This window comes from Paramormyrops kingsleyae, chromosome 21 (genome assembly GCF_048594095.1).
Source record: "Paramormyrops kingsleyae isolate MSU_618 chromosome 21, PKINGS_0.4, whole genome shotgun sequence".
In the NCBI taxonomy this organism is placed as follows: domain Eukaryota; kingdom Metazoa; phylum Chordata; class Actinopteri; order Osteoglossiformes; family Mormyridae; genus Paramormyrops; species Paramormyrops kingsleyae.
Window position 1 is genome coordinate 1,271,704 of NC_132817.1, and position 27,199 is coordinate 1,298,902.

General features: G+C 39.7%; 1 protein-coding gene and 1 long non-coding RNA gene across 10 annotated transcripts in view; one reads left to right on the forward strand and one right to left on the reverse strand.

Annotated features, from left to right (window-relative positions):
* Positions 1-5,524, reverse strand: part of LOC111835163 (ELAV-like protein 1) — a 31,533-nt gene extending 26,009 nt beyond the window's left edge. For both annotated transcript variants that reach the window (XM_023795160.2, XM_023795159.2), the window contains exon 1: positions 5,396-5,524. The gene's annotated coding sequence lies outside the window, so the exon portion shown is untranslated. The remainder of the gene's footprint in view (positions 1-5,395) is intronic.
* Positions 5,525-5,644: 120 nt separating this feature from the next.
* Positions 5,645-26,652, forward strand: LOC140581461 (uncharacterized). Of its 8 annotated transcripts, none has more exons than XR_011984535.1 (7): positions 5,645-6,005; positions 8,926-9,011; positions 13,418-22,102; positions 23,254-23,552; positions 23,622-23,783; positions 23,856-23,951; positions 24,659-26,652. It is a non-coding gene; the product is annotated as an uncharacterized lncRNA (long non-coding RNA). The 8 variants fall into 8 exon arrangements; XR_011984530.1 differs by having other exon boundaries at positions 13,418-20,711; positions 20,950-22,102; positions 23,254-23,783; XR_011984533.1 differs by having other exon boundaries at positions 13,418-20,711; positions 21,091-22,102; positions 23,254-23,783.
* The last annotated feature ends 547 nt before the right edge of the window (positions 26,653-27,199 follow it).

Consider the following 27,199-nt stretch of genomic DNA (forward strand, 5'->3'; position numbering starts at 1 on the left):
TTAAATCGCTATTACAGTTGAGTAAGAGCATGCGGTCTTATTTAGAAAACATACAAAAAGGGACATATAATGTTTAATCATTCGTTTTGTATTTGTCCGAGTAACAAAGCAAAGGAATGATAAGCTGCTTCAGTCGAAAACTGCATTTTACTTCTCATTTAAAATAAAATGCTGGGTTGGCAACTTTGGTCAGCTGCATGGAGTGAGATTTTCTGTTCTCTGTTCTGCACACATATTTAGATGTATGTAAGTTTTATTACCTTGTAAATAGTCTGTAGGGTTTGCAAACTGCCGTAACGTTTTTGATGCAGCTAATTTTAAGTTCAGAATGGAATATAGATTTGCCGTAAGATTTCTTGCGTGAGAGTCTGAAAGAGTTTGCAACCATGAACACGTACATTTTTTGTTTCACCTGAATTGATTTGTATAGAAAATAACCGTATACAGTTGTTAAAAAGCAGAAACTTCGACCAACATGAAATCATCAATAAATGACTTCTATTTAACATTTTATAAAATGCATGCTACATTTAAACATTTCCAGCTTTACGGTTTCAGGACAGAACAGCCACTCTATTATGAACATTACGTTTTTTTGAGTGTTATTAGTGGTAATAACAGCAGCTAACAACACAATAGGGCAAACAAAAGGGCTGCATACAACGAGGTAGTTCTTGCTTGCTCATTGCTTGCTTGATCATTGGCGTGGGAAAAGGCGGTTCTAGTGTTATTAGGAGGGTAATAAGCGTTACCTGCAAGACTGCCATTTTTCTTTTTGCTGCAACTGTTTTCATTATTACTTTATTTAACTTGACACATCACATGTTTAAATTCTCATCCTTGCATTAGAATACAGACCAGTTAATACTGATGGTATCTCATGCTGCGTCGTATGTTTTAAAATGACTACACACTGAATATTGAACCAAAGCTTGATATAAAAAAAATGAAATATCAAATCGTAATCGCAATTTCTGTCAGAAAACTTGCGATTCGATATTTTCCCCAAATCGTGCAGCCCTAGCGCCTGACTCCCAAATGGAGTCCCATCAGCCTGGAGAAGTTCACCCCAGATACCATCAGGGCTGTGGAGTCGGTAGATAAATGCTCCGACTCCGACTCCTCAGTTTCTAAATCTTCCGACTCCGACTCCCCGACTCCTCTGTATGTATATACTATGCTAATGTATTTTCTACATCCATTGAAGGAATGGAAGGCAACATACATGTCATTTCACCACAGAACTACTGGCTAGGAAGCCAACACTCTACTATAATGCCAGATTAAAGACAAACACAATGAAAACAAGGTTTCAAGGGTAGCGCATAGCGAAGGGGAGCCGACGGAGCTGAGAACACACCAGATGATTTTTCAGGCGTTTGACGCGTGATGACTCACGTGCATCTGTAAATGTATGGGGGGCTTTAGGCTAGGTTCACAGTTCCCTGTAACAGTGGAACACGACACAATGGAAAGCAGTACCGCACCTTACCTGTGCATTACATCCCATATAGTGACGCATACAGTCAATGAAAAGCATGCTTCATGGTTACTTGACATGTTCGTTTTGTGGTAACATTATGCACTGCATGCATTGGGCTTTATTCTTACAGCAGAGAAGTAGTTCATTATGACTGTTTGTGAATTGGGACATTTCAACTTACTTTTTTAATTCCCATTTAAATTTAGTAGGAGTCGGAGTCGGTTAACTTTTTGCTGACTCCGACTCCGACTCCAGGTACCCAAAATTGTCTCCGACTCCGACTCCACAGCCCTGGATACCATAGATCCCTTGGGCCTTCCCTACCCCCAGCTGATTCACCACCTGTGCAATCTGAGTGAGAACCATGGACCCAGAGATGTCCAACATCCTCGTCGGAAGGTCAGCTTTAAACAACTGCTCAAAGTCAAGGATGGATTACTGCACGGGCCTACCAGACCCAGGCGCCCAAGGGGGCCCTGAAGCCCAAACCTCCGCGCTACCATTTCACTATTGTTTTTACATATTATGCATCTCGATATCATATTGGGGCCCTTAAGCCATATAACACTGGTTATATTATTTATGTAATACGTCTTAATAGGGCCACTCCATCATATGCCACAAGTTTTGTAATTCATCCCTAATATACGAAAGGGGCCCCTCAATCAAATAGCATGGTGTGTGATATGTCATATAGGGCCCCTGAACCACAGGTTGTGTATGTTATTCATCCTTGGTATCGGAAAAGAGCCCCTCAATTAGGTTATATGTCATATGGGGCCCTGAAACACGGGTTATGTTAGTCATTTCCGGTATCTGGAAGGGCCCTTCAATTAAATAGCATGGGGTATGATACGTCATATGTCTTATTAGGGCCCCTGAACCACAGGTTGTTATTCACCCTTCATGTCTACAAGGGGCCTCTCAATCAAATAACGTGGGGTATTACATGTAAATGTCACATGTAGGCTACCCCTCTATCTGCTTCATTAGTGCGCAGGTCCAGGGCCGGTTCTGGAGGGGTAACAACCGGGGCGATTGCACCCGGGCCCAGTCTTGAGGGTGCGGGGAGCCCAGAAAAAAATAAAATAAAAATAAAGATTTCTCTCTGATCCTGCATTAAATGCATTGCTGAGTGCATGGCTTCCACACCATAGTCTAATTTGCCCTGCCACTGTCTAAATATGGAATGTAAAAAATATTTCCGCCAATGCAACACATACTGAAGTTCAAGTCAGTCTCTTCTGTTTGAATTACTTTTAATTAAAGTCCAAGTCGAATTAAAAATGAATTAAGGTCAAAGATGAAACAAGAACGTCTCTGCTGGCTTTCTCTGATGGCCATCGAGAGTGAGCTGACGAAGTCGTTGGACTTTGATGAAATTATACATGAATTTGCACAGCGCAAGGTCTGGAAGAGAAGCATTTAATAAGTGGATAGAAATGAGCGATTTCTTGGTTGACATAAAGTTATTCCTAAGATATATGTTATATATTCGTTTCAGATCAGATTCTGTGCAAGTTATTTGTTCAAAAAGTGATGTTTCATGAATAAAAATGTAGTATCGTTTTTAGTGCAACCTTTGTACCGCTACTGACTTGTGTGCGTGCGTCGTTTTTTTGGGGGGGGCTTTCTCGTTGTCTGGCCCAGGGGCCCACGGACTCATAATCCGTCCCTGCTCAAAGTGGCTGGCCCAGCAGGTCACAACTGCAGTGTCATCTGTAAGCGCCGTTCCATCATATGCCCTGATTTTAATTTTCTGAGGAACAGATTCAGATGTACGTAATGTATAGCATTATGTAATATTAGTAGGACATAAAATCGCTATCTCAATTATGCGCATGAAAAGTAGATATAAAACAGTCAGATAGCACACCCCTGGAAATACATATCTAATATTTAGAAGTTACAGGGCCAATTTAGACTTTCCAATCAACCTGCCCTGCACGCTTTTGGACTGTGGGAGGAAACCAGGAACACTGGGAGAGTGTGCGAACTCCACACAAAAGGACCCACACACGACCCTGGGATCGAACTCAGGACCTTTTTGCTGTGAGGCAGGAGCGCTAACCACTGCACCACCACCCAGGATTTGTAACAACTGAAGCCAAATTAATAACAGAACCAATTTATTTATTTCAAAGTAATATAATATTTGACTGGGAATGTTTTACGATATTGATACTGAGGTACCAAAGCTGGTATCAGTATCAAAGGTAATATTTTGGTTTTGAGCGAACTCCAGCACACCAAGGTCAAGGTAATCTAAATAAAATACTTTACCAAATGCTAAATGCTAGGAGAAACCAACATGAAAATCCTTTACAAAACTCCATTTCAACCTTGACTGCACCCATTTATTTTAGTTATAAAGGTAAAGTGCATTCAGAAAGTATTCAGACCCATTGACATATTTGAATTTGATGTTACAGCATTATCCTAAAATCATTCAGATTCATTTGTATTGTGATGCCCAGACTTGGTTATCTATATAAATTCAGCATGTCCCTATCAAATTCAGTTAGTGGAGCATGCTACATACCACTGTTTTGTGCAGAAAGATACAGCCCAGTCACCACATCTTTTAGAAGAAGAGATATTGTGGATAAACAAGGTATAAAAAACAATGGTGGTGTGGCAGTACTTTTTACAATTTAAAGGCCCAAACATTTATTAAAAATTAGTATACACCAAGTGATAACGAAACAGCCCCTAGTCTTCGTTGTTCTAAACTGTCAGTTTTAGAATTATGGTGGCCACTGTGCTTTTGGGAAAATTCTGTAGCCTTCCCCAGATCTGTGGCTCTACATAACCTTCTCTCTGAGCTCTTCAGGCAATTACTTTGACTTCATGGCTTGCATTTTGCTCTGATATACATTATCATTAATGAGACCATTATATAGACAGTTATGTGCCTTTCCAAATCATGTCTAACCAGTTAAATTAACTACAGGTGCCAAAATAGGCATAGAAATATCTCAAAGAAATGGGATGACTTAAGCTAAATTACAAGTGTCAGAGCAAAAGGCATGAATACTTATGTCAATGTGATGTTTCAACGTTTTAATAAATTTGTACAAATATCTAAAATTCTGTTTTTACTTCGTCATTATCTGGTACTGAGTTAAGTCTGATAAGTAAAAAAAATATTATAGCATAAGACTGTAACATGGGAAAATGTGAAAAGTGATTGGTCTCAATATTCTAGACACCACTTCACCTAATTTCGGGTTTCTATAGAAATGGAGGAAACCATACTCTTTGAGGTAAAACATCTGGAGAACACGTGAACTCCGCCGACTCCCTAAGAGTGGTTATCGTGAAATAAGCAACAAGATATTATCCCTTTCTGTTTCCAAAAAATACAGATCGCTGCATTAACGCAAGGCCAGCCTTGAAAACACGATATGAACATTTGCGAGGTACGATGAAACCATATCAAGCAGCTACCATTCAAAACTTCAGAAGCTGTATCTCTGATCTACAGAGTAACTGGTTATGTCTGATAATGAAAACCACCGATACGAACGAAATTAAATGCACACGCTTACATAAGGACGCTTATTGCACCTAAAGTTTGAAGTGTCAAGTTGGCAATACAAATAGGCGCTGGAAGGGGGCGCGAAAGGATGCTTTTTGGGGTTGTTGTCAAGGAAACAGAAATAACCTACTGGAACAAGACCATTGCCAAAATGATGTTACATTTTGTCTAGCAACTGTCCATGTTCCCATTATTTTCCTGCTACGTCCTATTAATAATTTTCCAGTCGCATTTTAAATTAATTTCCAACGTAAAAGACAAGGGACTTAACAACTAGGCCTCAATCTTCTAAGACGCACGAGAGCCTTTTTGTTTCAGCAAAAAACATACTCAGATTAATAAACAAACAGAAAATATGACAACTGACTTACCCGTTTCTTTTGAAACTACAAAACCCTTTGTTACTTGACGACAATATCAATGTTACGTATAGCAGCAACTACAACGTTAAAGGACACTTTTTAGCTTGCACTCCGGAAAGGAAGTGAGGACAGAAAGAGAGCCCGCCTCCCGATGCATACTATTGGGTACTTCTCTTAACAGTTCCGTTTACCGCTTGAGTTAAACTACAAGAGTTTGGGAGATTGGCAATAAATTACATAGATGCGATAAAGCTGGACGGGCTTGGAACTGAACTGGAATTAAAGCACAGGCTGGATAATCCTTAATAGATAAGCAAAATAAAAAAACAACTCTTACAACAATTAAGTTAATGTATTTATTCGCTTTGACATTATATACAGCTACTCCACTTCTATTTCCTCGAAAACATACAATTGCTACAAAAATTGACATTACATGAGGGCTGAGAGCGGTACCGTGAAACTAGACTGAATAAGTAAGAACAATGAACCGGAAGTACTTCCGTTGTCATGGTTATAACAAAGCATTTTTCAAAGTAAAAAGTTACGTGCGTCTACGAGCTATCAAGGTGATTTGCGGCTTCATATTGGATCTGCTGGTTTGTCGTGTGAATTGAAGGTAAATTTTTATATGATATACTTCACATATTTATATATACATTTGCTTATTCGTTTACAATTGACGTATTAATTAAAATGAAAAAATATATTTCGTCTTTAATATTTTGCATTTGACAGATTTATGGAATTGTAAATTCAATTTTAACTGGATTACGGTGTTATCTCAGAACGTGGTTTTCTCACAAAACCTCTATTCCGGAGATTGTTGATCGAGGAAAGAAGGTGAAGCGTCTCGTTCACCACTAAACTACAGCAGAAATACTTGAACCTCAGGGCCAATATCAATGATTAAGTAACGATGTTTATGCTTTTTATACTTTTACGCACAACTTTTTTTGCCAGTTTTTGAGCTGATTTTTGTAAACATTCAGTAAACGGTATTCTCCATAAGCGAATAAATAATGGCTGTGGTATAGTAAGACATAATTTCTTTGGAAAAAAATTGATTGAACAGTTACACTTCCCGAAATAAGAATTATAATACAGTGGTACCTCAGAACACGAACTTAATCCGTTCAGAACTCCGGATAGAATCCTAAAAAGTTCTAGTTCTGATCGAATTTTCCCCATAAGAAATAATGGAAAACCAATTAATTGGTTCTCGGCCCCCAAAAAAATTACACCTAAATATGTTTATTTATGTGTATTTTTTTTAGCATTTAAACATAAAATGAACCGGATAAAACAAGAAGAGCATATACTGCACTAAACACATCTAAGCAAATTAATCAAAACAGTCATTTGTAAAGTAAGAAAATAAATGTATACAAACAATGTGTAAAGTTTAAAAAAAAAACCCAATGTGTCCTGCCCCAATCGTCCTCTCCTTCCGTGTGCCACGCCCCCTCGTTAACCTCGTGTGGAATACCCGTGTGATCAGCTGTTTCTGGTTGTTGTCATTAGCAGGGCTGTGGAGTCGGTAGATAAATGCTCCGACTCCAACTTCTCAGTTTCTAAATCTTCCGACTCCGACTCCTCTGTATGTATATACTATGCTAATGTATTTTCTACATCCATTGAAGGAAAGGAAGGCAACATGCATGTCATTTCACCACAGAACTACTGGCTAGGAAGCCAACACTCTACTATAATGCCAGATTAAAGACAAACACAATGAAAACAAGGTTTCAAGGGTAGCGCATAGCGAAGGGGAGCCGACGGAGCTGAGAACACACCAGATGATTTTTCAGGCGTTTGACGCGTGATGACTCACGTGCATCTGTAAATGTATGGGGGGCTTTAGGCTAGGTTCACAGTTCCCTGTAACAGTGGAACACGACACAATGGAAAGCAGTACCGCACCTTACCTGTGCATTACATCCCATATAGTGACGCATACAGTCAATGAAAAGCATGCTTCATGGTTACTTGACATGTTCGTTTTGTGGTAACATTATGCACTGCATGCATTGGGCTTTATTCTTACAGCAGAGAAGTAGTTCATTATGACTGTTTGTGAATTGGGACATTTCAACTTACTTTTTTAATTCCCATTTAAATTTAGTAGGAGTCGGAGTCGGTTAACTTTTTGCTGACTCCGACTCCGACTCCAGGTACCCAAAATTGTCTCTGACTCCTCGACTCCGACTCCACAGCCCTGGTCATTAGTCCTCTGTATTTCCTCCGCGTTTCAGTTTGTTTCCCTAGTCGGGTCATTGTATTGTCCATCTGCGTTTTGCCTGCCTTACCTGTAATTGAACCCCATATTCCCCGATACCCTGACGTCTGCGCCTTTGTCTCCGTTCCGTTCCAGTTTGGCAGACAATATTATTATAATTAAATGTATTAATGGTTTATTAACAGGGGCGGAAATCCCATTTCAATTTTGGGGGTGACAATAAACAGTAAAATATGAGTAATTTTTGGGGGGGACATGAAAAAAAATGCTCTCTCCTGCTTCTTTGCAACTTGTTTTGCACAGTTTGCCTTCAGCATGTTAAATAATGTTATGAATTGATGCCTTTATGACCACATTCAACAAAATGTCTTAATTTCCACTACAGTCAAAGTAGATTTACAAAAATGTAAGCATGAAGAAGTTCCAACATTATTACGGAAACACTTTCAAAGCTAATAATAACAGCAAACTACTTCAAAAATGTGAAAATTTGTATTATAGTGTTGTCAACAAGTAAAAATGCAGCATAGATTAGGCCTACTTACAAGTATATTAACAGTTATGACAATTTAAAAATGAACAGCCCTTGTTTGTTTGACTTATAACTTAACAAAGATTTAATAAAACAATCCCTTTAACCAGGGATACCCTAACTTTTTCATTTATAGAGCCAAAATGTAACTCTATCAGTTGTGAGCCAAATGGAATAAATTTCACAAAATACACTCATAGTATGGTATCTTTTTCATTTGTTGGATACTAAATATGCTAGGATTTAGCTAGTGTCACGTTTGGCGAAGGAGGCGAGCAGGGAAGCAGGAGAGCAAGCCAGGACTTCAGGTAAATGGGGTTTAATTGTCAAGAGACAGACAGGTAGAGACATCCACGGACAATACAATGCCGCATCTGGCATACATGGGGAGACGCGGACTCATATACACAGAACAAGGCAAAAGAAACAGGAATCAGCTGGGCACAATCAGGGAAGCACACGTGGATAATGAGGGGGCGTGGCACACACGGAGCAGACGGAGCGGGGCGTGACAGCTAGCATCATCATGCTATCATTTTAGTTCATTGCTTATTTGCTTACCTTTTCATACTGCTTACTTCCTAGCTATTAATAATATGCTGGCCACCATTACCATGCTAGTAAGCATTTGCATGCTAACTAGTACTGGCATTTTAACTTATTCTTGAACTTTGACTAACTTGTCGTACTGATTGCTTGGATACTAATGATAATATGCTAGTTAGAATTAGTTGACATCACTTATAACCACAGCACTTCCTTTTTTAGTTATTTAAGTTTGAAGCTGACTCCAATCCTGCTGGAGCAACAGAACCTCTCATAGGGGGTCTGACTGATCGTTGACCACGTGGCAGGTGAGTGTAAAATGTTCTGAAGCTTTCTATTTTTTTAAACAGTTATCTAACCTTCCTTTCTGTGTAAATATGATCACAATGAGAAATAAGTCACTAGAACACAAATCGAAACTTCAGTATTTGATAGGTTTAGTCAGTGAAGAGAATATTCTTCCACCCAGCAGTGGAGTCTTTTATTGTGAAGAACATACCTGGTGTACATTTAGCTGTTTGTCTTAATAATGGAGATTTATATGCAAGACTCTGCCTATTTGTAAAAAACTACAGTAAAGTGTCTGTCGAACAGAGACATTTCCATGTCACAAAAGTACCACTTCTCTAAACAAAGGAACCAAATGTACTCCTCCTGGTGTCACTACATCCAACAAATTCCTGGCAGATCGTGTCTGTCTATGTTCAGCATGTCCAATCTCTCTTTGTGGACATTACAGACAACTAGATTAAGTCTGTTTTGGTTCATAGTTGCCCGTAACCAAGTTTTTAGCCGACGCAATGTACTGAAACTCCTTTCCGCTTCACACGACGACACAGGCACCACCATCAAAATCCTGATAAGAACCTCTACCTGATCAAACAAGCCCCGTACCTCAACTGGGAGTCCTCTGAGAATCCCTGCAGCCTCCCCAATACTGGTACATGGGTATTTGTTCTGGAAGAGAGGCAACTGCACAGCGAGGGAAGCTCTGTTTAGCTCAGGATACTGATCTAAACAGTCATCTAATTCTCCAGTGAGGAGGGCACTTTCAACCTTTACCAGAATATTTAGACTTTCCTGGTCAAAGCGTTCTGCAAACTGAACATCAATGCTGTCCAACACTTTGAAGAACTCCGCCCTGTAGTAATCCACTGCTTTCCCAGTGACACGGTTTGCCGCCTGGATGGGCTCAATGGATTCTATAGAGTCAACCAATGTTGTAGCTTTCTTGTACAGTGCAAGGTAGCTCTCATCATCTCTCTTTCCCTTAAGAGAAGTCCTCACGTGATTGACAGCATCCAGCATACCAGAGACAGTTTGGATTTTCTTCTGCAGTGAAACATTCAGGCATTCTAGCTCTGCAACAACAGCAGACGCAAGTGTGAGTCCCAACACAGTCTTCCCTTTGGTAAAGTGCTGAAATAAGCCACTGGTGCTTTTGGCCATCTCCTCTAGGCTGTCGAGTACTCTCTTATACTGCTGTAGCACAGCTATTATTGCAGTATTTCGAACAGTCCACCTTGTTGGGCAAAGTGGTTTCAAGGTGATGAGAGGAGCATGTTCACAAATAGCAATATTTTCAAATATGCTCCTGAACTTTCCTGACTGTCCAAAAATTATGCCCAGCTGGTGCACCCAAGAAAGGTAGTCACGGATCAGTAGGCTGGCAAAGCAGCCAGCTTGTGTTATCAAATTAACACAGTGTGCACCACAGTGTACATACAGGGCTAATGGCTGCTGCCTCCTCAGTATTGCCTGTGCACCTGTGTACTTTCCTGCCATGTTTGCAGCGCCATCATAGGTCTGTCCACGTAAACCTGACAGTGGCAGATTAAGTCTTAACAGAACATCAGCTGCCACCTTTGCGATTCCCTGGCCTGTTGTATCAGAAACCCTATACAGTCCAACAAACTCTTCATGTGGGACAAGGTCATGGTCCATATAGCGCAGACAGACACTCTCCTGTTTTGCACCAGTAACATCCTGAGTACCATCAATAATTACAGAAACCTGCAAAATGGGAAGTGCCTGGATTTCCGCTGTAATTCCACGGATTACTGTATTGGCCATGATGTTCAAAATTTCATTCTGCAATTTGGGGCTTGTGTACATGGTTTTATGATCTGTTAACCACTTTAACAAAATGGGATCATCTTCTTCTGCCCTGAGTTTTAAGAGCTGATGCAGATTTCCACTGTCATCTGTGTGGCCTCTCATGGCTTATCCCTGTCTTGCCACAAGACGCACAGAACTAACAATTCTCCTAAAGCAATGCCTAGCCACCTCCTGTTGTTTACTCCAAGTGCTGGACAACTGAGCACTGATGGGATTCGACTGATGTGCACTCACACTGACATAGTGGCAGTGGGCTTGAGAATTTTGGTGCACTGTGAATTTTGCAATGGCTTTTTTCCAATTTCTGAAGCCTGAACTAATGAAAGCAACATCAGCTCTTTGTCCAAAGGAGGTCTGGTGTGAGAACCCTTTGCTGTAGTAAAAACACAAGACTCCTCTCAGGTCCTGTCCACACGGAGACGCGTTTCGCTGTATACGTAGAAATTTTTTATCGTATTGGCGTTTCGTCCACACGGATCCGGCGTTTTAGGAGACTGAAACCGCTATTTTTTGAAACCGGGTCCCAAAGTGGATAAATCTGAAAACGACACCCTTGCGGTTTCGTGTTTACAGCCAATCCGTATATTTTGTGATGTCATCACGTCACGTGTCGGCTGCGTCACACGTAACAGGAACAACAATAATGGCGGACTACATGATTGTGTTCGTGTTGCTACAAAGCCTACTAGCTTTATTACAGCAAAATCTATTGCTTCTATGCAACTGTTATGAGCAACAAGCGATAATGGACAACACCATATGCCACATGCTCTTAGATCCACCGCGGAAGACAACCAGGAGAGCAACCAGGAGAAAATTTTGGATAAGACCAGGTAGAACTAGCAGTTGGTGGGACAACTTTGTCAATGGCGATGTTGTGGAAGATGAATGGAGGGAGAATTTCCGCATGTCCAAAGCATCTCTCATCGCCCTGAGCGAAGAACTCAGTCCGTATATTGAAGGGCAAACAACAAACATGAGGGCACCAATTACTACACTTAAAAGGGTTGCGTTAACTCTGTATTATTTGAGCGACGAGGGACGGCTAAGGAAGACTGCTAACGCCTTCGGCGTGTCGCGACAGGCTGTGTCTGTTGTTGTCAGGCAAACGTGTAAAACAATCGCTGTCCACCTGGGTCCAAAGTACATCAAGTTGCCTTTTACGGAGTCCGATGCCGAGGATCTGGTTTTGCGTTTCCATCGTGCTCACGGCATGCCACAGTGTTTGGGAGCGGTCGACGGCACACACATAGAAATCAAGCAGCCGTCTACCAACTCGATGGACTACATCAACAGGAAAGGCAAACATTCTCTCAATGTACAGGCGGTCTGTGATTATAAGTACAGATTTATGGATGTTGTGATAAAGTGGCCCGGGAGTGTACACGATGCACGGGTTTTTGCTAATTCAAAGCTCAACCTGTACTTTAAGACTGGCCAGATCCCTCCTCTGAAAAAAAAGATTGTGGACAACGAAGAGGACATACCAATTTATCTTCTTGGTGACCCAGCCTACCCTCTGCTGCCTTACTTGATGAAGGAATATGCAAACGGTGGCTCCACACCTCAAGAACAGTACTTTGGGTTAAGTTTGTGTAGGGCACGGATGGTCATTGAGTGTGCTTTTGGTCGTCTCAAAGCCAGATTTGCTGCACTGAAAAGGCCTATGGACATCAACTTGCAGGACCTGCCCTTTGTCATTTACGCTTGCTTTGTTCTCCACAATTTTTGTGAAAACTGTAAGGAGACTGTGGCTGAACACACTGTGTTGGGAACGATGCAAGGTGATAAAGACTTACAGCCTCCTACACAATGCAACAACTACCTCACAGACTGTAATGAAGGAGAGGGAAAGAGAGTGAGGAGAGTACTCACAAAGTACCTTGACCCTTAAATGCTGGCCATCAAGTTTTTTTTTTCCTATTTTGGTCAGTTTTTTTTAAGTATTTACACTATTTACATTTGGAAAATGTACTAATGATTATTTTGAAAGTGTTGTGTTGAATATGTCTAGTGAAAATAAATGACTGCAAAAATTCCAGAACTTTTTTTATTGGAAAATAAATATTTAGGTCAAAGAACCATTTAAAAAAAAAACTGGTAATATTGAACAGGTATAAAGTGCAACAGTGCACAAAACACAATAACTATATACAACTACTGTACAGGTAGAATAAACTCACAAAACAGGTCAAACTGTATAAAGTGCAACCGTGCACAGAACTGACGTGCAGTGAAAACAATATACAATCAAGAATTATATAGTGCAACAGGGCAGTCACTCTGTGTCATCTTGCAGCAGTGCACGTCTGTATGAAAATGATGTTTGCTGATGTGGGGTGACATGTGGTGTAGGTGTGTAGCATTCAGGGCGGTACTGTCGAGGTTGGTTTGCTGGTTTATCAGGCAGAGGTGTGTGCAGGAAGGCTGGTGTAGTAGGGTGTGGTGTTGTGTTCATGAATGATGGTGGGTGCCCTTGGAATTGACCACTGCTGCTGTGGGTGGGTGTAAATTGACGTTGGAATAATTCCCTCATGAAGGAAAAACACTCCTGAATGCTGCTGGTAATGTTAGCAATGTTTGTATTTATCTGCAGCATGTTGTCGGAGTTGCGTCTAGAAGAGTGCTCCATCAACTCCAACATCCTCCTCTTTATTTTAAGGTCCTCCTCTGCCGGATCGGTGGGAACCTTCCTCTTCAGCCTGTCTCCTCTATGGCTGTTCAACTTTGCCTTAAATAAAGCAGAGAAAATGTGCATTATTACTATGCAAAATAAGTTCAGAAAGCTATGTGAATAATGCACTAAACCAACACATCTACACAAAGAACATAAATCCATCCTAACTATACTGAAAAAAAAACTAATTCATTGAATTTACTAAATGTTATGGTAAGTGGTTGCACACAATTGATTTTACCTACTTTTAAACAAATGCATTAATTGAACTAAAATTAAAGGAATAGTTCACCTCAAAGTTGATTGTGTCATCATATACTACATACAATACTGTATCATATGTAAATGGACTGCATTTATACAGCGCTTTTAACAGACCCATGGCCAACAAAGCGCTTTACATAGTGCCTCACACATTCATACTCGCTAAGCTTGAAATCATAAACCTGGAGCCAATTTTACCTGGAGCAAATCCCGGCGCTGCTTTACAACCGCAGATGTAAGACAGTCGAAGGATTCCGTGGAGTTTGGAGCATCGGAAGACAGCTCCACTGTCGATGTAGACGACTCTTGCCGGCATCGATGGAGCGTGTAGCAGGCGAACCACCCCAGATCTCCTCGCAAAGCTCATAAAATATGAGTACTACCCGTCCTTGACCACTTCGACGCCCTGTGTCCACCGCATGCCTGTATTTGCTGCGGATATTTTTCACCTTTGCGGTGACTTGGGCTTTTGAGACCATGGTAGCATCGTGAGGGAAATCCTTATTGGTTTGCTCCCTCGGATACTGTGCCTGAAATGCGTCCATTATATCACTATATTTGGAGTGACACGACTCCCAGTCCACGTTTTCTTGGAGCTTAGTGGACTTGTAGTCGAGTGTGACTCTGAGTAGAAGTTCGACTTCGTCGTCAGTCCACACGAAAGACTCCACTCTTGCTCTTGAAGTTGTTGCGTTCGCCATCTTCGTCTTCTTCTTCTTCTTGGTTCGTATACAGCGCGCAAGGTTATGCGCATGCCCAAAGTCTTCTTCTCTGTGTATAGTGTATCTCTATGGCAGAATTACAGCGCCCCATACTGGTCTGGCATATATACTACACCGTTTTCAGTGGTTTCGTTTGTACGCAGATATTTCTTGAGACGACGCCGTGTTTACGCAATTTTTTTTTAGAACGAGGAAAAAAAATGATCGGATAGGGAACGCACCGGCTTCGTGTGGTCGGAGCCTCACTGACGTGCTGTAGTGTAGCCATGGAAAATCATGAAACCATTTCTGCTGGAAAGTCAATGTCTTTTTCGAAAGAGTTTGTGTTTCTATACACTGAGATGGTGGTTGGTATGGTTTTGTGCAGTCACTAAGATCTGAACTAAAGCATGCATCCAGCTGTCCTGTATCATTGCTTGTGCTGGCAGTAAGGTCATCGTGGCCCGTTGTGTTATCCTCCACTGTCCCTGTGCTGGTGCTGCTGCTGACCGCTGCATCTCTGTCCTCGCTATCTTGTGAAGTCTCAAGCTCTCTGTCTCGCCCTTCAACCACTTTCCCTGACTCTGAGCAGTCTGACTCCTACAATAGAAAGAAATGTTTCTAATATTCAGAATAACCCAAAGCACAATTAAACACAACAACAAAGGTGTGTTCTTTACAACACTGTATGCCCTAATAAGAGACTGACCTGAGACTCTGTGCCTGTGTCTGACAGGCTCTGGCTGCCTGTGCTCAAGTGACTGGACTTTGCCTAATGAAACCATTTTGAAACAATTTCATAGGCATTTCTTTCCTTGTTTATAGATGTCTTTATGTTTAAATGCAAGTTTCTACTTACTTGACGTTTTGGAGCATTAAAAAATGACCTGACGTCTGCCGTTTTTCGTTTCCCTGCCATTTCAACTGACCTGGTCTGCTGACAGTTGGACAGCAACACACATACACAGATTTAGTTTTGATACCCTACTACCCATATTCATCTGCTAAATAGGATGAAACGCGGTCATTTTCATCGATCTATAAATGCTCCGCAGATTCCAGGGGCAGACCGTGAAAGCGTACGTGTCCGAGGAAAAGAACTTTTGGTCATCTTAGTGAATGGAAGAATAATAGTGGAATAATCCTGGAATAACCAGAGAACATGAATTGATCAAAATCTAAAGATATCGCCCAGTAATCGGTGTCTATGTTCGACATATATGACCACATTTGACATACATATTTAAGTTTGTAGAACAAGCGGTGTGATAAATGACTTACTGCTGGAAACTGCTGGCTTTTTGATTCCCGCCTCCTGTGAGCCTGCGGCTGCTGTGAAGGGCGGGGGATAGCCGGCAGCCCCACCTGTTGGAAACAGCGTGTGTGGACCGACCGTACCAATTTGAGGAATAAGGGGGGTGGACTTTAATTTCTCAACAATTAAAAACACATTGTTTTGCATTTGCAGACTAACTTTTACGTTGTGGTTTTACAAGACAATACAGTTTTACTGATAGCACGTATGTGTTTACAATAACTTCTTTTGTGGGGGGGACAACTTTGTGTGAGGGGGGGACGCGTCCCCCCCGGGATCTCCGCCTATGATTATTAATATTAAAATAATTAATAAGAAATCTTTATTTTAAATAAAGATAAATTTTATTTATTTTATTATATAATAATTACTGTTACTGTCTATCATTGTCTAAATGTATTTTTACGGTTTAAATATATGTATTCAGCTAGTGTAAACATGCACGATGCTATGGCAGGGAATGCGAGACTGAGACTGAAGCTTTACCCTTTGACGTGCGGTGTGACTTATTTCCTCGTGCATACAAGTTATCTTAGGTCGGCGTTCACGGTTTGACTCGAAGAAATTCGAGTTCTAATGAGTTCGAGAACTGAGGTACCACTGTATATGGCGAAGTGTACCATATGGCACAATGACCACAGGGTACACAATATCCTTCACCAAGCAATACACACTAACTGCATATGCTACTACAGGGGTGGGCAATCTTATCTAGAACGGGCCGGTGTGTTAATTTGCAGGTTTTTTTGGGATAACCGTTCGATCAGTTGCTCAAACCCAGTTGTGCTAACTGTTTAGTCGATCAGTCCTCTACGTACTACTCTAAGCACATAGTTGCAGCAAAAACCTGCATGCCTAACGGCCCTTTCTGGATAAAATTAGCCACTCCTGTGTTAATCAATACTTTGCAGTCTGAGATTTGTCCCTATTGCCCACTACAGACAGTTGCCGTACTTTTGACCAGAGACCCACACAACAATTACGTTTCAAATTACATTTTCAGACAACTTCACATTATATGTGATCGTACAGCTAAATTATTCCTTATTAGGTATTAAAGATTATTAAATTACACGGTGACTATACCCTTATTAGACTGCATTTTCCACCATCACTGACGTATTTACCCGGTGTTCCGGGCAATTCGGTTTCCCTATGTTTCCCCTGTCTATCAGGAAATAATGTTTCCCCTAATATTAAAGCAAAGAGGTATGTGAAATGTCTGAAAATCACTCAGGTACATTATTACATGTGAATACTGTATTGTTATTAGTACCGAGGCCCAGAGTTGCTGTATACCTTTTTTAACAGGGGGGAACCAAATATCCTGGATGTCAGTAAATAATATTTCTCCTAATATTTAGGCAAATATGTATGTGAGATGTCTGAAAATCACTGAGGTACATTATTACATGTGAATACAGTAGATCGTCACGCATAATATAGTCTTATAAGTAGTGCTGTCAAATTATTAAAATTTTTAATCAGATTAATCACAGGGTTCCTGTGGATTAATTTTGATTAATCATGATTAAATATCATTCATTTTTAATCTATATTAATCACATTTAATTTTGCATGAGCAAACAGACTCCAAGAAAAAAGGGAATATATATGCACTTAACATGTTTATTGAACATCTTGAACATGAGTCGGATGCATTCCATCTGCCACAGAAGTGCAATACCATGGACCCATATCAAAAAGCAAGATTTAAGGTACCTCAGTTTAAATGGTCTTTATCTTCGTTCGCTTACAATTAGCACGAACTACCGTAAATCCGACAAATAATCCAACTAATCATGAAGTCCAATTCTAGCCGGGTTAATTGCCATTGTTAGCAATATCAGTTGATAACACATTACGTGCGGTGCTTTACATATAAAACTCCGTAGCAACACATCCACAGATAAGTTGGACGGTATAGCGTGTGCGACCGATTTAATGAGCCACAAATGAGAAGTAGTGCTTAAACAGTATAAGACTACAACTTTCCCTTCTGTTGATAAAGGGCGCAGCCATCTTGGATTCTGAACTCGGGATCCTCTGTGCTGCTCCGAGATATTTCTCAGATGTCCGAGAAACGCGAAGAGCAGAGAAACGGGAGCGCATGTAGTCACTTCCGGCTTCAAAACTCCGGAATCCGACTCATGGTGCGTTCGTTTTTCTCTCGGAACTCGGAAATTCCGAGTTGAGTGACATCACGTCCGACAATCTCCCGTTCGAGCTACCCACATCTCGGAACAAACATGGCTGCCTCCATGAACACGTTGCTGTGTGTTGTTGCTTTATATTTTAGCAGATTTGGAGTTTTCCAAATGAAGAAAATGGAGAAATTTAGATTTTTCCGAGAGACAAACAAGAAACACGAACTAGTCAAACCACATTAAAAGCTTTATAAAATATTTTAGTACATTCATAGCGATATTTTTTTTTCGAACAGTAAATAAACTACAAACAAACCAATTGAGTCGCCATGTTGAAACAAGTTCCGAGGGGAAATGGAACGCACTAAAACAACCCGAAATGGGTTGACAGAGACATTTCAGTGATTTTGAATCATTCTGCGCTGCAGATGGGTTACTTGCGTTAAAATTTTTAATCAGATTAATCATGATGATGGATTAATCCGCGTTAACCCGTTAATTTTGACAGCCCTACTTATAAGCAATACTATACCGTTTTCATCAAGAAATATGTCTATCCAGCGATTGAAATACTTTCATTTATTATCTGTAAAAACAAAAAACATCGAAAACCGTGTACAAATCAGCGCGCGACAGGGGAAACAGGGAAACTGAATTGCCCGGAACACCTGTTACACCTGCGTCGTACTTACATAGTTCGAACCACGCAAGTTGTTAACGTATCCCAGAACATTTGAACTGCATCACATCAGAACAATAAATGGTCGGTATCCTCAATGTTGTTTTCACAAAATAACTCTTTCGAGGGATAGATATTCTTTATAATTTTGTAGTGTGTTTCTTTTGCTTTCGGGGGTATGGGGAATTTTATATACATAGACCTTAATTTAGTAACTGTGTTTTTGTCAAATTTATGTAATATATTATTTTTATTTTGTCGTCCAGGAAATATCCTTTCGGTTAAACATTTTCTGATTAGAGAGTTATTACATTTTATGTCCAGGAGAGAGATATCTTGAATTGATAACGGGGCCAATTGTGGTTGTATAATTTGGAGTATCATTGTTTTTAGTAGGGCTGGGCCGATAAACGATATCATATTGAATCGCGATTTATTTGATTTTAATAACGATGATAAGCTCTTTTTGCTCGATATGGATTAATCTAAGAGCCAATCATACAGCAGAACAATACGACAACAGCCAATCAGCGTGCAGCTTGCACGTGCCTTGCACGTCAAAGTTAATTTCCTACCGCACTTTGCGAAGCAAACTTGACACCAGGGCGACAAAAAAAAATGAGTGGAAGCAGCGACGAAAGTGAATCTAACCTCGAGTTATTATCCAAAGATGTTGAACTTGTCGACAAAAAAGGTAGCACGAATTCCGTTATATGGAAGTGGTTTGGCTATCTGAAAAATGACGAGGCACAGATTAAAACGATCTGTAAAATATGTCGTCGGTTTGTGAAAACTAAGACTGGCAACACAACCAACCTATTCCATTACCTAGAAAAGCATCACCCAAACGACCACACTGAAAGCATGAAAATGGGCTGTACCAAAGCAGAAATCGATCTTGTCGTCTTTCGTGGCCATTACACCTTATGAAAGGTGTTCCAAAAGGAGCAAGGATATAACCAGGGCCGTTTCTAACTTTCTAGCGAAAGATATGATGCCCCTAAGCACAGTAGAACAAGACGGGTTTAGGAAATTAGTGAAAGTGCTTGACTCCAGGTACGAACTCCCTGGCAGAAAATACTTTTCCAAAACCGCACTACCTCAGCTGTATGAAGAGTGCCGCGGAAAGCTGGAAAAAATCAAGATGCTTGCAGACTGCATATTTTCCAGACAACAATACTGCGGAAATACTTTCTGCGCGTCTGGGAGGATGCACTCGCATCTTGGGACCTTAGCGAGGACCGCCAGGTGTGCATTACAACGGACAACGGCGCAAACATTTTTAAGGTTGTCTCACTTAAAAACTGGACTCGCCTACAGTGTTTTGGTCACCGGCTGCATCTAGCCATTGGTAAGTTAAGCATCTACTAAAGTTAAAGTTTTCAGTGCTAAAACGGCATATGAGGATTTATAACATATCTTACGATTTCACAGCATTTAAGGCTATCACGTTTGAAAATGCTGTTGTATTCACACTGCCCTAACAAACACCAACTTGCGTGTGGTTGTGCGCTGTAAAGGCAGATATAAATAAATAAATGATCGTCTAGACCTGCTTGACGCTATTTAATAAATATGCATATATATTAAGCATGTTACATGATGTTAATGTTTTAAAAAGTGAGTAATGCATCTGTTCTACAATAATAACGTGATAATTTCTCATAATTCATTCCATTTTTGTTGTCATTGCATGCTTAAGCCATTATGTCAGTTTATTGGGGCAGTGTGAAATAGCCTTTATTTAACTCCGAATTGTGGGATAAAAAGACAGCCCTAGTGTGTGTGGTCTAAATGTTGTTTCTCATTATTGTTTGAAAATCTCAAAACATTGTAATTTATCATCACAAAATACTTTTTATCATCACAAACAAGTATTTTTTTATAAAAAATCTTTGCCTTGTAAAGATTCTGAGCATGTGCCTATACTGTTTTCTTCATCATCAGAGGGGAGTATGAGAGACCAGAGAATCCAAAGAGCCATGGGTGTGTGCAAAAAAGTGGTCAGTGCTTTTCCCTTCTCGTGGAAAAAGAAACGCGAACTAGCGGCCACTCAAGAGGAGCTCAAGCTGCCAAAGCACAAGTTGATCACAGAATCACCGACCAGGTGGGGGTCACGCCATGCAATGATAGCACGAGTGCTAGAGCAGGAGAAGGCCATTGCAAAAGTTTTATCAGCTGATAAAAAAACAAGGCACTTGGCTCCCTCATGGCAGGATATTGAGGTTCTGGAGTCTGTGTGCAAGGCTCTAAATCCACTTGCTAATTTCACTGATGCCCTTTCTGGTGAAAAATATGTGAGTGTGTCATACCTGAAACCTGTACTGCATCTTTTCAATGAGGAGGTCTTGAAACCTGTAGCTGATGACTCAGAGCTCACAAAGACCATCAAGGCTTCTGTCATCAGCTATCTGAATGAGAAATATGACAATGCTGCCACTGATGACCTTTTGAGCATAGCATCCCTTGTTGATCCTCGTTTTAAGAAACGCTACATCAGCTGGATGAATGTCAGAGCACACCGCAAGCTACTCCTGAATTCCCATTAGGAGGAGGCAAATTCCTCCACTGGGAGGAGGCAAAGGTGATGGTGCTGATGCTACACCAGCCAAACTGCAGAAGAGGACACTGGGCAGCTTTTTTAAGTCCTACACTAAGTCTGCTGCAACATCTGGTCTCACAGAACAGCAGGCTACACTGTAAAACCCAACATACCATCTCACTAATTGAACTAATTATTCCAACTCAGTTCTGCTGAAAGGTTAACATTACCCTATGTAATTGGGTAACTAAAACCCAAAGGTAAAAAAATAACGTAATAACTTATATTAATTGAGTGTTAATGAATTTTTGAGACACTTTGAGTAAGATGGTTTTGAACTGTTTAAGTTGTGTTGACAATTGCATTAAACTGCATGCATATTTTTTCAGGACAAACAATAAATTGTAAAATATCTATTACATATAAGATTCTATTTGTCAATTATGAATTTGCATACTGAATGTCATTGTCTTATGTTAAAAAAATATTTGCATTACCACAGCAAGCTGGAGTTTTATTAAAAAACACACACACTACAAAGAATTGTTGTGTTACCATAACAATTTAAACACTAATAATTCCTAATAAATTGGGGCCGCTTGGGAATCGTACCCGGATCTTCGCGTACCTAATCGCTTCGTTTTACCCGCTCTGCCAGACAGTCATGCTGTCGAAATGTTGTTGTCGGTAACTACAAATCAGCAGCGCAATTCGAAATTCAGCGCAATTCTTTCTACTTTCTAATTTCTAGATTTAGGACAAACTAATTGTTCTTATGTTATCCAATGTTTTATCTATTTACATGCTTTTATCATTTTGTAAATATTTTTACTATTTATTACGACCATGAAAAGTTGTCAACCGTAAACCCGCCCACTCGTGACTTTGGCTTTGCACACAACCCTCACGCGAGCACTTTCAAGAGCTGCAGAAACGTTAAAGAGGTCCCCGTCTGAGTAAGTATAAAAATGTCGAAAAAGTAGATTTTTTAAATTGTGAAACAGGCTGCATTTGAAGTTGCGTTATATATATATATATATATATATGTTGTATGCTTATACTACAAAGTACAAGTTTGTGTACAAGTTTTGTCTCATAGTTAGCAACTTAGCATATATATTGGTATTTCACTGAGGAAAACATCGAAATTTGGCTCCGGTTTGTAATATGATAAAATTTAGGGTGTTATTCCGAACGTTTTAAAACGTTTATGCTACATGGTTGTGTTTTCGAACGCATGGCGCTAGCATGACGCTAGCTAACATTGCAAGCTACTGTTAGCACCATGTGGTTGGTAAGTGGCGGTTTTCTTTACTTGATTTTAGCTTCGGTGTATGAGATTAGCATTAATAGTTAGGAATTCACACATGCGATGTTATGGCAAGAATTTGCCTGGTTAACTTGAACTATTCTCTTTTAAAACTATAATATATAGTAGCTTTTTTTAGTACAGTTTACACTTTTCTGTACTTTCGAAAAACCGAGAAACTAATTGTTTTCCAGAATTAAGTTTTTGTTTCTCTACCTGGAAATTTTAGATGGGTTTCATTTAAATCTATAAACCAATTATTTGGTCCATCCTCAATTGCATGTAATGACGAAAAAAAGTTAGGTGAAATGGAAATGAACTTTAATTTATTGGTACTATGCAAAGCAGGGGTTCTCAACTTGTGTTCACTATTTACTGGCATTCAATTTCAAACTAATTTAGAAAATGTGTTCGTGTATAAAACTGCATTATTCTACTGAATGTTTTCCACCAAATGACCAGAGATTTTTATAGTTCCTACATTCTCTTATGAGGTTGAACATGTGCTGAAGGAAGGGAACTTGTCTTTTGAAAAGGAGGGTAAATCACTTCAGCTAACTGATCAGAAACATAACATTTTGGAAACTCTGGATTCAGAGATTTATAAATTTCTGGCATATCCTAGCAGCAAGCAGATAGGGAAAGCTGCAGAAGCTTTGGTTAAAAAGCACCCTTGCATTAAAGAAAAAAACTCAGAAACCGGGTGGGATGGCTGGAAGAATAGTTTGCGTCATAGAATGGGAAATCTGAGAAAGAAACTGGTCAAAGCTGGTGTTATGGATGTTTCTGTAAATGCAGGAAAGCGAAGCAGAGAAAATCCTGATGGAGAAGCTTCTAGGGCCAACATCAAAAGGGCTAGGAGAGGTGAAGTGAACTTCCTTCCAAATTACCCTTATGGAGAAACAAAGCAAACACTGGAACTCAGAAGGATTGCATTAGTGGAACAATTCAAACTGGCACCTGCTGAAAGAGACTGTGTGCTTATTAATGAGCACATGCAGCGTACTTTTGCGCTCCGGCGTGAAGAGATTGTGGCAACTTCTCCCCCTGTGGCTGACCTGAAGGAAAGATGGCCTGGACTGTTTACTGAGTCACAAGTAAGTTTTGACTCAGTAGCTCATTATATGCTGTATAATTCATAATTTAACTAACATCTCTTCCCCTAGCTCTACTTTGAATTTCATCGCATCACCAATCAGAATCTGCCGCATGCTTTTTATGCAGCACTGGATGAATATTCACCTCAGCTTATCAAGCTTTACAGAAAGAAGAAAACTGGGCGCCTTGGAGAGACAATGGAACAACTTCTGTTGGATTACGATAAACAGGTAAGTAACTTGTACTTTGGACAGCTTCAATTTGCTGTCATTTTGTTAATTTTATGTTTGTCATCCTTTTAGGACAAAAATGACATACATGCCACAAGGACTGTTGCTCTGTCTGGCCTCGTGGTTTACCTAAAGGAGGATTCATCCAGACTCTTCACAACAGTCAAGGTGCAGTTTTTTTTTTAAGTACAAAACAAATTGCATTACCCTCTCCACTCCTACCACTGTTGTTCTCTCTTCCCCCTTTTCTCCACTTCCTCCTTTCCCTCTTGGCCTCTCCCATCTCTCTTCTTATTCCTCTTCCTCCTGTCTTGTCTGCTCCCCTTATTTCCCTCTTCTCTGCTCTCACTGTCATCTCATCTGGCATCCCCTCATCTTCTATTATCTCTCTCTTCTCCCCTCATCTTTTCTTTTTCCTACCTTTCCTCCCTCTTCCCTTACAGAGGGAAAGTGTTTCTGCTCAAACATGTCTGAGGCACAAATGAGATCTCATTTTTGTCTAATTTTATTTTCACTTCTATCTCATCTATTTGTCAACAGGTGAGACCAAAGAATCTACTCAGTCACTTTGTATTTTCTGTCTTCAGTTTCAATCTTAGGTCAGAGCCATGAGCGACAATAACATGACACTAAATACAACATGCACTTTATTTACTAAACATAATAAAGATTGTGGCCACATGGCACTTGTTTGTGTCTCACAGACGATAGATGGACCAAAGTCATGCAAGTGTAGCTTTGGACTGAATTTCTGCAGGAACGGGACTTGCATACCTCGTATTGATGATTGATAAATAGTATTAAAAATAAACTAAACATGAGCAAGTTCAAGCTGTTCCAAAGTGAATGAATTTAAAAAAAACTTTCTCTCTCAGGATGAAATGGACTTTGAAGAAGGAACGGTCGCACTGGTGGCCATGACTGAAGAGGAGGTTCCTGCAGGTCGAGTGCCCTTCTCCACTAAACAAGTGTTCATTGTGTTGGAAGATGAGGTGGTAATGTCCCAGAGCTCGTGGACTGATGCATTGGTTTGCTTGTTTGGCCTAATGTATGCTCTACATCTGAGCTATCCAGAGAAATGTTCTGGTTTTTTCGAGTTCATTCAAATGGTACTGTTAAAACTCAGCAGTGATCGCAGGCAGCTTAAACCAAAACTGCAGTCTCTGAAAAATGAACTAGTTAAGTGTTGAGTCATTTCCCCATATCCAGTTCAGCAAAATGTTTAATGTTCAAGGAAATTTGTTTAGATCGTTCACTTTGTTACATTGCTACAAAACTTTTAACAGCTGAACAGTTTTAGTGTGTTTTTAAACACAGCCAAGACATGTTTTGAATATTCTTTAGTTTTATACTGTTGGTAGACACTGACTTCAAGAACTTGTGAAAAAAATTAAAAAGTGTTAAGCTACAAGAAAGGTTAAGCTAAAAGGAAAGGTTAAGCTAAAAGGAAATGTTAAGCTACAGAAAGTGCATTTTAGAATTCTTTGTTGATGACCTTACACAAGTATGACTAATTCCTCAATGTACATAAGAAACAATTTTATAGTTGACATTTTATTGATGGAAACATTTTTTTTTATCTTTAAATGTGTAACTGTTTGTGCAAGTACAAAGTGCACTTTGCTAATAAATAATTGTTACACTAAGAATGAGAATCTGTTAGTGCTTTCCTTAATTTAATTTTGAAAAATTGCAATGCTAAAACTAAAGTAGGAATGAAAAAATTAAGTACAGCCAAGTAATCATTTTAAATGAGTATGTAAAAATGCTTCATTTATGTTAACTTTTATTAAGTGATTGAGTTTGAAATGTCAAATGGATTGAGTACAAGTAAGTGTCTTGTCTTAGTTTCAACACATTTTACTATCAAGTATACAACACCTAACTATTTGAGTCAATAATATAAACACATTAAGTTACTATGACACAAATAAATTTAGTTCCTTAACTGTCGTGTTTGAGTTAGATTGCCAGTATAGATTGAGTTATATGAGTAACTTGAATGATTGAGTCGATAAACTCAAACAACGTGGTGCAATCGGTTTCCTCAAAACATTTGAGTTAACTTAACTAGTTGGGTTTTACAGTGTATTGAAACTGAACTAAACAGCTACCTGCAAGCTCCTGATGCAGACAGTGAGACCAACCCCCTGGTATGGTGGAAGATCAATGCAGCGACATTCCCCAGAGTGAGCCTCCTGGCAAAACGTTACTTGTGTATTCCTGCCACCAGCTCACCCTCAGAGCGTGCTTTTAGCACAGGTGGTAATATTGTGTGCTGCAACAGGGCAGCTTTAAAGCCAGACACAATGGACAGACTAGTCTTTCTGGCAAAAAACCTGTAAACGTTTTACAAATTGAGTGCATTAGCTTGAAATTGATTTTTGTTTACCTTTTATTTAATGTACCTCTTAAAGTCACTACTCACAGACTAGTCTTCCTGGCAAAAAAATAGAGTTTTACAAATTGTGTGCACTTGCTAGAAGTTGAATATTTTTGTTTACATTATGCACATTTAATGTACCTCTTAATGCCAGACACTGTTCACAGACTAGTTTTCCTGGCAAAAAAATAGATAAATAAATAAGATAATAATGTGAAAGTTTTACAAATTGTGTTCACTAGCTAGAAGTTGTATAATTTAATGTTTTGCACATTTGACCTACCTCTTAAAGTCAGACACTGTGGTCTAATTGTGTTACAAATTATGTTTTTAGAATAATTTTGTTTACATTTTGTACATTTACTGATTTTACCATACTTTGTCACAACTTTTATTATTATTTTTTTAATTTTAGTAAATTGTTTTAATTTTTAAGGCCAAATCTGTCATCTGTTTTTGTTAATAAACTATACTTTTAAAATGTAATTTAATGAACCCTTTAATTTTTGTGGCTTCAGTCATTGTTGGGATACTCTTTTAAAGCTGGCAGCATTAACAGCTTATATCGAAATATATATCGTTACCGTTCAATATGGGGAAAAATTATCGAGATTACATTTTTGCCATATCGCCCAGCCCTAGTTTTTAGTTAGAAACACAAATTATCGGGGAAGACCGTTACATAGTTTTAAGAATTCTGAGATGGGGGGATTAAAACTGTGTCTCATACAGAAAAGTTCAAAATCTAACAATCCTCCATTAACATCCATCAGATCAGTCACTAGGGTTGGGTACCGAAATCCGGTGCCGATACGGCACCGGTACCAATATAACTGGTATGTACCGGACCGAAACAGAACGCGAATTTCGGTGCCTCATTTCGGTGCCGCTTAGATGCCTGAACTGTCGATTGAAATATTTGTTCTCTGGAGCTATGATGACACAGTTGTAATAAACATCAGATTCATCAACACACACGTGACATCATCAAGAAATGAGTCCATCCGAGATGCGCGTGAATGCAGCAACTAAC